The following is a 14,440-nucleotide window of genomic DNA, read 5'->3' on the forward strand; positions in this document are numbered from 1 at the left end:
ATAAACATTATTCTCTAAAAAGAATGTTCTATCAACATAATAATTTTTGTTGTGAAGTATTCGAAACCAAAGAATGTTCTTATATTGCACAATAATATAATAATTAAGATACTCGAAAATATATAAACAATTAATGTGAGTTATTAAACAATTAAAAATATGAAAAAAAGACATACAATAGACATTATAAACGATGAAAATAATGTCAATATAAGAACATTTTCAATTATACAATTATACAATTATGAAAATATATAAATAATTAAAAATATGAAAAAAAAATACAATTATGAAAATATCAAAACATTTTCAATTCATAATCATAATCATGTACAATAGATATTTAAAAGGCCCCCAATTACATGTGTCAAATACAGAGTTAAGATTTGAATCCAATTTTGATGGTTACACGACCTAAGATGATCCACACGACCTAGCGACACGGCTGTGTCCAAGGCCGCGTGAACACTGGAATTAATTTTTCAAATTTAATTGCAAGTCAGAGAGTTACACAGGCCATAAACACGGCCGTGTGCGAGACACAACCTGTCACACGGGCGTGTGTGAGATCTGTGCCCCGCATGGCCTCGCACATGGGCATGAAAGAAGCGAAAGAAAATCACACACGACTTGGCACACGAGCATGTCCGAGGCCGTGTGACCACTAGGCTTTGAGTTTTAAATCACACACGGCCTGAAGGAGTGGCACACGAGTGTGTGACACAGCTGTGTGGCCCAACATGAGCCTAAACATGATTGTGCCCATTTAAAACCCTAATTTTTCCTTTTCTTTTTGTTTTGTCTTCTTCTTCCCTCACTTCTTTCCCCTAGCCACCACTCTGCCTTTACCCACTTCGACCCCCCATTCTGGCCACAATCGTCCTTGCCCTTTTTTTCTCTCACTCCCATCCGCACCTCCCACCGTCGCCCAAGTTCTTCCCTTTCTCATCCTAACCGCTCCTTTCTCTTTCCCTCTCCCTCGCAATTCCCCCTTTCCCCATTTCCCCTAATTTTCTTTTTTCCCTTCCCCAGCCACTCCTAACTGAAACCCTCCTCTCTTATCCCTCTCATCGCATCCTTCCCTCTCATCGCATCCTTCCCTCTCCATTATCCGCCACTTGCCTTCCCCTTTCCCATCCCTCTCATCGCATCCTTCCCTACCAACTCAAAACTTTATCATCGCCGTCCCTAACCACCGCGCAAACACCCCGTCGTTGGCCCACCTTCGACCACAACAACGCACTACCCCGTCGACCACCACCAACGTTTGCCACCATCGCCTATCGATTCCCTACTATCTATTCTTTTTCCTTTTGTTATTATTATTATTATTATTTTATTTTCATTTTTATTTATTGTTATTATATTTATTTGTTTTACTATTCCTACATTTTTAGTGTTATTTTCATTATTATTTTCATTGTTCTTATTTTTAGTTTTAGTTTTAGTAGGATCTGTTTAATCAAAATTTTTAATTGTTATTTTTATTCTTGTTTTTTATTATTTATTTTCTTTAGTTTTTCCTGCTATTATGTTTAGTCTTATTTCTTTTATCATTAGTTTTAGCTTTAGTTTCTCCTGATTTATTTTCGTTCCATGCTTGTGTTATTCTTCGTGTGTTGGTATGCCTACTTAGGAAATTTAGTAATTAGTTTTTGCATGGTTAGGTATTAGTACATATTATTTTAGGAGTATATTTTCTATTTAGGTAGCTTGGATTTTGATGTTCGTCACGAGAGGATTGTTAGTAACGTATTTTAATTTGCATGTTGATTCGTCGCCTCTCTGTTTGTTTAATTGGTGATACTTAATTTATTACTTTTCTGATATTAGACTATTTTATTTTTTTCAGGCACACCATAATAAACACACGCGGAAAATCTAAGGTCGTAATCCCCGCTTCAAAAAAGTGGAAGACTCCGGGCGCGACCTCGTCTTTGGGGGCTTCCACCAATGCATGCCATCCATGTTTACGATTTTCACAAGGTCCTCAAGATGACCTTTATCAACATCTTCGACAGTGGCCACTGGGATTAGGCGGTTGTATTGATTGGGCGACTTTGGAGCAGGTTCAGTTAGCTGATAGAGTCCGCGTACTGATAGTTACAGCTCCATGAGACTGATTTTTCTCCATTGTTGAGCCCGCCTACTCGGAGCTTATCCTCGAGTTTTGTTTGACATTCGTCCTTCAGCACGTGATGTCGAGGCACGATGAGCCAGGCACTGTTACTTTTAGACTCGACGGCACGACGTGTCATTTGAGCGTCCATGACTTCGGCGCTACTCTAAGACACTATACTGAGGAGTTCATGAGTGCCAAGGGATTTCTTACTTTATACTGACACATCCATTCACCGTCTCTATGTTGGATAGAGCTTACAGCGAGTACGACGTTGTATGACCTAAGTTAGTCAAAGGTGACTTCCCTTCCTCCGGCCTTGCGTTATATCAATGCCATATTGGCCCACACATTGACCGATCGGAGAGAGAACACCAGAGTCATCGGTACATTTGACGCTTATTTTTTATAAAGCATGGTCACGGGGTGCACCTTTGATCTTGCCTACTTCATTGTCCTAGCTTGCCACCATCAAACAGAACACAGTAGGAAGGGTCCTATTTACTTAGGCCCTTATGTGACTCGCCTCGCACGACACTTCAATATCCTTGACACTCCAGAGTAGTCCTCTTCCTTTACACTAGTTGGATAGATATCCCGACAGGGGTTATCGAGTATGAGTCACATGAGAATGATTGAGCGACTGCATGGAGTGGATCCTCCTCGATACTGATTATCTCATTTCGACCCTTAAGATGAACATGAGGACTTCACTGATGATGTCCTTTTCTACCACGAGGATCTATCTCATCATCCACCTCCGAGTCACCCTTCTTTTACTTCTGTTGCTACCCTCGTGGACCTCTCCGAGCGGTTCACTCATTTTGAGCGGCACTATTTTGAGCGGTTCGACAGTATTGATGTGACTTTGCAGTAGATTTGTCAGCACCTCCACATATCTTCTTCAGCATCAGTGTCTCACGATCCCGATGCCTCTAATGATGAAGATCATTGATTTTATTTCTCTTTTTTTTTTCAATTTTATTTTTATCTTTATTTTATTTTTGTTTTTAGTTGTTTCATTTTTATTTCTTAGACTTCTTCAGTTTATTTTTCTTTCGAACTATGTTTTTATTTTTATGGTTGTTTCTAATTGAGTTTGTAACCTCTTAATCTTCTTCATTATTTGTGTTTATTTTCTTATTACCATGCACTACATTTAGATTTGCCTACAATTTCAGTTTTCACTATTTTGACGATTTCATCCATATTTAAGGAAATTTTAGTTTTCTCCCTCTCTTGTGATATTATGCTTATTCTGTGTTTATATCTGTTTGTACATTGAGGAAAATGTACATCTTAAATATGGGGAGGTTATTTATATAATTATTAGAAAATCCCTAAATTATTTCTTGTGTCTAAGTAATTTTCTCATACTTCCATTAGAATGAATTTTTGTCGATTGGAGATTTTTATTAAATTTTTTTAGATTGATTTGTAGATATTTGTGCATTGGTTAAGTTAAACTTTAAGACATGAGAGAGTCAAGTATGATAAGTTGTTTTTCAGAAATAAAAATTTTAGGTTGTTTCCTTAAATTGAGGCATCATCTTGAAGTTCTGAATTTGTAAGTTTGACATCAAAACCATGATTTTTTGTGAGCTTTTGAGCTTATAGAGCATATATTTTTCATGCTCATTCTATTATTGGTTATGACTATGTCAACTTGATTTGTTATTCTAGAACTTGCTTTGATTATGCATGTTGAGACCACACATTTGATTTGATATACTGAGATGATAAAGGCATTTAGGTTTAACCTACTTATCCTATAAAAAACCTATCTATTAAATTAACCCTTAGTGAACCCTATTGAGCCTAACACACCTTTTCTTGATTAACCCGTGAATGTTAACCCATAACCCATTTTTTTCATTGTGACTCTTTCTTGTTTAATTGACTCCCTTTTTGTCGAGATTTGATTTGGTTAGTTGCCTAACTATGCTCTTTTGTTTGAATTACTAAATTAATTCTTTTTGTTCTGGTAAAAGAAAAAACTCGAAAAAAAATATTGATTAAATTTTTGTTGATTGAGCTTGAACAATTAATTTCCTATTTTGTCGAGAAGCTTGTTCTTTTTCTTGAATAATTATTGATTGATGTGCTTGCTTTCAGTTCAGCATTTGTTTATTTTTTTTATACTTTGGTAATTTATCAACTCGATCTCGATTATAACCAAATTTTCTGGCCTTTTTCCACACCCTTTAACCTAAGCCCCATTACAACCTCTAAAACCTCTTGATTGGTGTGTCATATCATTTTATAGTGGTGGAAATTTGATTTTCAAGCAAGTTTATGGTAATGACATTTCTTGTTAGACCGTTGAGTGCATATTTATTGAACCTTAAACACTTTGAGTGCTTTGAGTGAATCTTTAGTGAAGATGTCAATTCTTATTGATTTTGAATTAAATGTAATTACTTAAATAAGGGGAGATACCTATGTTTTCGTGCTTAAAAATTTTCGACTTGGATTGTTTGAATCTGTAGTACCCTTTTAGTTGAATTGCCAATGCATGATTATGTGTGAATTATTTTGAGACATTATTGATGAGAATTACAAGTTGAGAAAGATTAACTTTAATATGAGTTGAGGATTTTGCTTGAGGACAAGCAAGCGTTTAAGTGTGGAGATATTTGATAAGTGATAAAAGTAACATATTTTAATCCTATTCTTGATGCATTTTTGGATGATTATTTATGCAAAATGGTGAATTTTATACTCCTAATCCCTTGAATTCATGTTTCTATACTTAGGAGAGCATTTGGGAGCAATAAACAAGCGAAAATTGGACAAAAAGAGCAAATTTTAGGAGCTACACATGCTGGACCATCCCACACGGGCTGAACACATGGCCGTGTGAGCCACACGGGTTGGACACACGACCATGTGCTAGATGTCACGGGGCTAGACCTTTTGTCTCGCAATCCGTGCGGCCTTAGGCGATTCGTTCGTCTAAACTCGCCTAAGTCAGCCTTAACTCAAGTGAGGATTCTTTTAGAACTCCTTCAAGGTACCAAATTGAAGAGCGGAAGCGATTTATGCCAAAAGAAGCTAACCAAAGAACAACAGAAAGCCACAGAAAAGAATGCACACAAGGTGTTTGAGTAAATGCTCTCAGAATTCTATTACTCTTAAGAATTCAGAATACAATAGAATGAGTACAAATGACGGGGAGGCTCTCTATTTATAGTTGAGGTCCACCAAAACCGACGGTCAAGATATATTTACATCGACGGACGAGATTAACCATATCCCTTTATTTTAGGGATTTACAAGATAAAGCCATATCAAATCTAATCTAATCTTTACAAGATATGATTCCCTCTATCTTCTAAGATTAGTTATCATATTAGCCTAAGTTGCCATCTCTTCATTATCGGGCGAACCAGACTTCAATCTGACAGGCTTGTCCAATAGCTCTTTGAATCGGGCCAGTTCTTATGGGCCAAATGATCCCCATCTGAGCAATAGACCTCCATTGGATGCATTTCGTGCGATGGTCACGGGCTTTGAACTTTGGCCCGTGACTTTCTCCCCCACTCATTCTCGCAACGCCCTTGTTGCGACTTCTGAATGGCACTGACATGATTCGTCTTTGAAATTTCTCGTTGCCTTGGCTTCTCCCTGACTTGCCTTGCGATCAGGTTGTCTCTTCTTTTGGAACTTTTTCCTCGGCTTCCGTCGCGTCTTCCCTTGAACCGTAGCACTCATTGGTACATCTTGTTGGCAAGAAGTCTCTGCTCCAACTTGCCTAAACTTTGACTTGTTCTCTCTTGAATCATCTTGATTCTTAGATCTTGGCTTCGTATTACCCACATCCCTTGGCCTCCTTGCTCATGAACTTTGAAAGGGCCCCTACGACCTTGCCAAGCCAACAAGTCAGAATTTAAAACACTATCAAAGTGTTCATAATGTACCTTACTCGCAGCATTTACTCGTCTCGACTGTTTTCGCATCGCTCATCATTTCTCTTGATAGCCGAAACTGAAGATACCTTTGGGCAATCCCTCTTCATGTGTGGTCCCTTACAAAAGTAGCATCGTAACTTTCCCCTCTTTTCTTTCGGGCTATTAGGTCTCCACTTCCTATTTCGTGGTTTCCTATCACCATCGCTACTACTACCGTTGCCACCATAGTTTTTTCCCTATTCATCCTCCTCATGGTACTCACCATTGCCCCTCCTGTTGGGTTAGGAAGATTCAAACCTGTCCTTTCTCGGAGCAAGTTCCACTACGGACTCCGCTACCATCATGGCATTGGTAAGTCCCCGAACTCCTCGATGTTGCAATTCTTGCTTCGCCCATGGTTTCAACCCATCTGTAAAGGAGAAAAATGCTTCTTTCTCGCTCAAATCAGAGATCTAGAGCATGAGTTCATTGAAATCCCGCACATACTCCCTAACCGTGCCTCGTTGCGTTAGCCATCGTAACTTTGCTCGAGCTTCATCCTCGACATACTCGGGGTAAAACTGTGCTTTAAATTCACTTTGGAACTCCTCCCAAGTCCCAATTTTAGTCCCACCACATCTCACATCAGTGGACCTACATCGCCACCATAACAAAGCAACATCAATGGAATACATAGCAACAGTATTTACCTTTGTTACATCATCCTCGATGTTCATCGCACGGAAGTATTGCTCCATGGCCCAAAGAAAGTTGTCCACTTCACTTGTGGACCTTGCCCCTTTAAATGCCTTCGGCTTGGGCACATCTATCGCTTGTGGCTTCGGCTTTGAAGCCAACATTCCATTCCCTACGGCAGCCTTGAAAATCTTGAGCTCCCCCTTAAGCTCATTGATCTCCTCCTTCAAAGCTGTCACAATAGCCTAGAGAGCATCGTCCTTTTCAGCCAGCTTATTATCCGAAGAACCGATAGTATCCCACACAAATTCCCTAAGCTGCTCTTGCAGTGTTTGCAACCCATCATTGTGTCTATCATAGACATCGTCGATCCTCTCATTGACGTCTCCCATGGACTCCTCGAGAGTGACGACTCGATCCTTCAAAGCTGACAATAAGTCCCTTGATCGATTCGCTTTTCTGGCCCTTCCTCGGGTCTCCATTGGCTCACTCTGACCAACAACTTCTTTCGACATCCCAACAGTGCCTTCGAACCCAAAGCTCTGACACCAACTGTCACGGGGCTAGACCTTTCGTCTCGCAATCCGTGCGACCTTACGATTTGTTCGTCTAAACTTGCCTAAGTCAACCTTAACTCAAGTGAAGATTCTTTTAGAACTCCTCCAAGGCACCAAATTGAAGAGCGGAAGCAATTTATGCTAAAAGAAGCTAACCAAAGAACAACAGAAAGCCACAGAAAAGAATGCACACAATGTGTTTGACTAAATGCTCTCAGAATTCTATTACTTTTAAGAATTTAGAATACAATGGAATGTGTACAAATGAGGGGGAGGCTCTCTATTTATAGTTGAGCTCCCCCAAAACCGACGGTCAAGATACATTTACATCGACGGACGAGATTAACCATATCCCTTTATTTTAGGGATTTACAAGATAAAGCCATATCAAATCTAATCTAATCTTTACAAGATATGATTCCCTTTATCTTCTAAGATTAGTTATCATATTAGCCTAAGTTGTCATCTCTTCATTATCGGGCGAACTAGGCTTCAATCTGACAAGCTTGTCCAATAGCTCTTTGAATCGGGCCAGTTCTTGTGGGCCAAATGATCCCCATCTGAGCAATAAACCTCCATTGGATGCATTTGGTGCGATGGTCACGGGCTTTAAACTTTAGCCCGTGACACTAGACACACAAAAAATGCAATTATTAGGCTTTCTAGGTATTCTAAAGTTTATAAATACCAAATAGAAGAAGAGAATAGGAAGCCATCAGAGAATATTGAAGAAAACAACTTGAAGAACACCATTGCAGCCATCTCTGAAACAGATTTCCATCAAGATTGAAGACCTCCTTTTAATTTCTTTTGAAGTTTTTATGAGTTTCTTTATTTATTAGGGTTGTTTTGACTTTGAGATGTTTCTATTCATGACTATAAACTAATTCCCTAGATACCTAGGGAAGATGAACCCTATGATGAATTTTATTATTTGATTTTTTTCGATAAATACTTGATTCTTGTTCTCAGTTATGTGTGCTTATCTCTTGTTTTAATATTTTCAGGATATTAATTCATGTTTAATGTGCTTAAATCAAAGGAGGAAAAGTCAATGTTTAAGAGTAGATCGAGCATAATTGAGTGGAGTTGCATGCAATCTTAGAAATAGGATGACATAAATCTACTGAATTAGAGTCAAATCTAAAATGGGAATCCATAGATCAAGTTAATGTAATAATAGGGGTTCTAATTAGAAAGAAATTTCAATTAATCAACCTAGAATCAGTTGCTCTTTCTCTCAAAAGAGATATTAGCATAATATAGGGATTTTTATGGATCAAGGTACCAAGTGAATAAATCGTTTAATTTAGATTCATAATAATAGATGAAGTCTTGGTGGATTCTTTCCTAGGTATTACCTCTCTCATTGGTTATCATTCGGTTATTTTCTTGATTTATTCTCTATTGAGTTCTTTAGTTAGATTAATTTAGTAAATTTAGTTTAAAACCAATCATTCCAACTTGTCGGGTAATTAATAGGAAAATGGTAATTACTAGTACTTTTAGTCCTTATAGATACGATATCTCAACTCACCATAGTTATACTGTTTATCGATAAGTGCACTTGCCATTGTCATATTTTTAGTAAGTTTCGTGACCATAAATAAGAAACATGGTAAGTCCATGAGTAACTTAGTGAGTGCTAAAATAAGTTACTTCAATTTTTAAGATTTGCCAAGATCTTACTTAGCTTAAACTTGTGAGATCATATTCCACAACTTGTATTTGAGCATGAACCACATGGTGGCGTAGTATAACATGTATGAGAATTTCCCTTTGTGAAAGATCATGAGGCATATAGTCTCGTCATACAGACTTGTTGCATAAGATCCTAATATAAGCCCACTGAATGGAGAGGGAGTCATTTTTGATTAACTTGGCGAACAATCCTGCGGACTTTTTAATGCGGATTCTAAGTGTAGAATTTTATATGCGGACTCATACATGCAAACTTAGAAGAAGATTTATGAATACAGTGACTTATACATACGAATTCATAGAAGATTTACGATACGATAGACTCAAACATGCATAGTCATATTAAAAGATTCAGGAATATAATAGTCTATTCATGCGAATTCATAAAAGAAACTTCAAAGATAAAGCAAATTTAAACATAAGGGTTCTTAGAAGAACTTTACAATTATAGCAGATTCATATAAGCGGATTTTATTGCAGACTATATTCGGTGAAACCTCACATGTAATTTTAACATAGAACTTAAAGAATAAATCCGATGAACTTTCATATCTTTCATAACTTTTATAAGCAATGGCCATGGACTTGCTTATACAAATAAGGCTTAAAGCCTTAGACTTCGTAGAGTCTCATACGTACATAGAACCCACATTGGGTTATCATATTCATTTGCGCATATATCTCTATACAATCCAACCGAACCTTCGTAAAGCCGAAAACCATGCATAAACATTCTCCGTACTATCCACTCGAACCTCCGCAAAGCCATATAACATGTGGCAAAGAGTGTTCAATATGACATTTCTTCATCTTTGATCCGCCAAAAAAACCCTTCTTACTCCGTATATCATTCATAAGCATGACAAACATATAAAAAACATTCAACTAACCATTTTATTGATAACATAACATATCATACCAAACATAACATTTAGCAGACCATTACAATGATAACTTCATCAATAAATATTTTCTTAGTAAAAGTTTATCAAACAGTGAACAAGAGAATATCATCAACAAAACATGAAGTCAACCATAACATGATAACACAATACTAATATATATATATATATAAAGCAGCCACAAAGGGTTTGAATTTAGAAGCTTACCAACAAAAATACCTAAGTTGATACAGCTTACACTTGCTTAGTCTTCCCTTTATCATTTGGACCTCCTCTTTCTTGGTTGGAAAAATATAACAATCATATAAAGATCAAAACAAATATATACATATATAAGAAATATTAATCCATATGCATGTAGAAGAGTTATAATGATATCTACGATTTAAACATCACAACTCAAAATAACTATGTTGAAATCCTTTAACTTTCCTTCTTCTTCTTTTTAAATCGAAATATGCGTAAGAGTTAGAAAGATTACCAGATTGCTATGTTCTCAAGCATTTATGCTAACACCATTGATTCTTCCTTTTAGGCAACTTGTTTTTTAGTTTTCCTATCTTACTAAATGAACTAGAGAAGAAGAAGATAGAAAAACTGGTGAAAAATGAATATCAATATAAAGAATCCTTTCTATATGTAGTCTTTCCATCACCGCTTTCCTTAATCCCAAGTCAGTCAGTATTATTAATATCCTTAATCATAATGTTTCCCACTAACAGAAGCTCTTACTTTTAATTTGACAGAACCAAATTTAGAATCTAACTATTTACCCAACGAGCCCGTAAGGTTCACATATTTATACTAAAACTCGCTTAAACAAAAAAAAAAATTCAAATTAAGTACTCAGAATTTCAATTTTACCAAACCTTTAATATTTCCAGGTGTGGCAATATCTTGAGACATACTTCTCTTATTTCAGACCTGTAGCTTCAATATTTCATGTCTTGAGACAAATGGGTCCTTGTCTTGAGACAATAACTTTCATGTCTAGAGACCATGTCTCGAGACATAACTCCCCTATTTTGGACCCTTACATTAGATGTTTGGTGTCTTAAGACCATGAGGTATGTGTCTCGAGACATACTTAATATGTCTCGAGACCATTACCTAGAAATATTTGGAATGATCATTTTTGTTCATAGTGTCACAAGACATGACCATAGTGTCTCGATACCAGCATAGCAAATTGTCCATAATGCAATATTTCAAGCATAGAAATTATGTCCAATGTCACCTAAGTTATACCGATACCATACCATTCCAATTAATACACATTTAACATGTGAAAAACATTCAAATTATTCACAAACATGACATCCAATGCATGATATTATCATATAGTTAAAAAGATAATAAGGTAAGCTAAAACATATATATATAACCATCAAAATTAGATAGATAAATTCAACTTTAGGGCACTCAAATGTGCAACAAGTGCCAAAACATATCAAAAGACCTAAAAATGACAGTTAGCCATGTGACTCAACCTAAGTACATGTACTTAACCATTTACAATAAAAAGAACACAAATTTGGTTTAAGTTGAGCTCCTAAGTCTTGGATGCTTCATGAGTTATTCTAACCATCAAAATACATGTTTGTCACCTATGTACGAAAACAAACACATTTGCACGTTGAGTATAGAGAACTCAGTGATGCTAACATAATTTGAATAATAAAGCAAAACATAATAAATAGTTAAACATGCTAGTAATTAATAATACTAAATCATACAATCGAGATTATAATAGAACCAATATCTCATGACATTATTTCCTTAAGCATTCATGTAAGTATCATAACATGATTCATGTTTCATATATAAGCATATCGATGCACCCTTAGGGCTTTGTATCTCAAGGGTTTTGTACTCAATCAATCATATATCAAATAACTTAACATCTTTCATAACATTACTCATATTTCAACTTCATTCTCATTTGATCCATAAAGTAAATTGGGGTTTGTCTCCTCATTTCCTTATAATAATTTCTATGTTGCACTATGTTCCATTGCTAGATTATTCAATTTAGTCATTATATTCAAGACTAATAAAAACTACATTCCTTTATAATTATTCACTTTCAGAGTACAATTATCAACACCATGGATCGAACAATCGATTGAAATTTCCATACGTGTGGCCTTTATTAATTGATTCTGAACTCACAGGAAGATACATGGATCATTATATCAATATACGCTCATGGATCCATAGGGCTCTAGAGCTAATGTTACGTTCTCATGAACATCCAGTGTTTTGGAGAACTAACTAATACATTGATATACATTCACGGATACCCAGTACTTTAGAGCTAGTAATACGTTTTCATAGTCACCCAATGTTCATGAGAACTTATTAATATACTCTCACGAGAACCTAGTGCGTAGGAGCTAATAACACATTTCTACAGACATCAATGCTCTAGGGAACTATTAATATGTTTTCATAGACACCCAATGTTCTAGAGAACTATCGGGTCATGTATAGATGGTATGCTCATGCTTTCAATCATACTAATATAATTTAGTTTTTAGTTTTCACCTTGTTATCCATATACCATTCCTCGTAGTATCATAAATATATTCATACATATTCAATTATCTAATTGATACTTACCATTTAAGTACAAATTTAACAAGCATATGACATAATCAAGGTTGATATTAACACCATTGCATCTACAAGCTATAATACTTATCATTTTATGAAATAAAGATAATTTATGCTAACACAAATCAAATTCATTTCTTGTTGCTTGTTCTCTTCTTTTCTTTGTATCTCGACATTTTGAGCTTGTTCTTAACCTCATTTAGTAATTTGAGTATAGAAACAATATTTGTTTCTCATATTTAAATTATAAGGCATAAAAAATTAAACATATCATACATATTTTTCAATTAGGTCCCTTATAACTCTAATATTTGAAAGCTTCGTATCTTTCGATTTTCTTGATTTAGTTTCAATTAAACTTCTTAAACATACTACAAGGATCTCCAACTATCAATATTCATCAGTTTTATTCAAAGTTCTTAACTTCTCTATCTAACCTACCATGAATTCAACCAAGAAAACTTAACCGAAACATTATCAATTCTTGAATTTAAAACTTAGGCTAAATTCATCAACTAGTTTTCATTAAAAATCTAACAAAAATTTTAAGAAAAATGGCTTAATAACCTTGTTGGCTAATCGTCGATTATTGTAACAGTCCGTTTTCCAGTGGTGTTGGAAACAGTGGTTTTAGGACCTCAAATCTGACAAGTGAGTCCGTAAATATTATTATTTAATATTTACAAGTCAAATATGGTAATATATATAATTTTGATCTGATTAATTTTAACTTATTGAACAAGTCAAGTGGTTTTAAAAAATGAGGTATCGGGACCTTATTTCTATAAACTGAGCTCGTAAATATAGGTGTATTAAAATTTGGTTAGGTAATTTTGATGTTTATATAGTTAATTAAGTAAAAATGACTAAATTGTAAAAAGTACAAAAGTTAATGAATATTAGTTTAATTGAGTCAAAGGGATGGAAAATCATTATGGTAGGGATTTATATGGCAATTAAGCCATTTTTAAATTAGTGGACGATATGTATATGTATGTTTTAAATTAAAAATATGTTAGTTAATGGCATTTATGTAAATTAGTTAAATCACAAATAAAGCAAAAACAAAAGAAAAACTATCATCTTTATTCTTTTTCATTAGGAGAAACTGAATACACCATAGAAGCACTTCCAAGATTTTGATCATCATAGTTACTCTTGCATGATCAAGAACCAGTAGAAAATTGTAGAGAAGAGAAAAATTACTAATTAGTCCCTGTTTTTGTTATTTATGCAATTTGGTCCTGGTAAGTTCATATGGTAAGTTCAGGTCTGCTATAACCAGTTAAAATTCCCCCATTGGAAGTGGGAACGTGTGACTATGGACTTCATTAGTGGGTTGCCTTTGACACCCTCTAAGAAGGACTCTATTTGGGTTATTGTGGATCGATTGACCAAGTCTGCGTAGTTTCTCCTTATCAAGACAAACTATTCACTTCAGAAGCTGGCTAAGTTGTATGTCTCTGAGATTATAAGATTGCACGGACTTTCAATTTTGATCATCTCTAAAAAAGACCTGCGCTTTACCTTTCGATTCTGGAAGAAGCTTCACGAGGCCTTAAGTACCCGATTGGATTTCAGTACTGTGTATCATCCTTAAATCGATAGACAGTCTGAGTGAGTCATTCAGATTTTGGAAGATATGTTGCAGAGTTGTGTAATCGACTTCCGTGGTAGTTGGAAAGACTATCTGCCACTAGCTGAGTTTGCTTATAATAACAATTTTCAGTTTAGCATTCAGATGGCACCTTACGAAGCTTTGTATGGTTGTAAATTTTGTACCTTTTTGTGTTGGATTGAGTTAGGTGAACGTCGAGTTTTGGGTCCCGAGCTAGTTTCTGAGATTGAGAATACTATTAGATTGATTCGAGAATGTCTGAAGGTAGCTTTCGATCGATAAAAATCGTATGCAGACTTAAAAAGGCATGATATTGAGTACTCTGTGTGTGACTAGGTATT

This window comes from Gossypium hirsutum, chromosome D11, assembly GCF_007990345.1.
Source record: "Gossypium hirsutum isolate 1008001.06 chromosome D11, Gossypium_hirsutum_v2.1, whole genome shotgun sequence".
Lineage (NCBI taxonomy): Eukaryota > Viridiplantae > Streptophyta > Magnoliopsida > Malvales > Malvaceae > Gossypium > Gossypium hirsutum.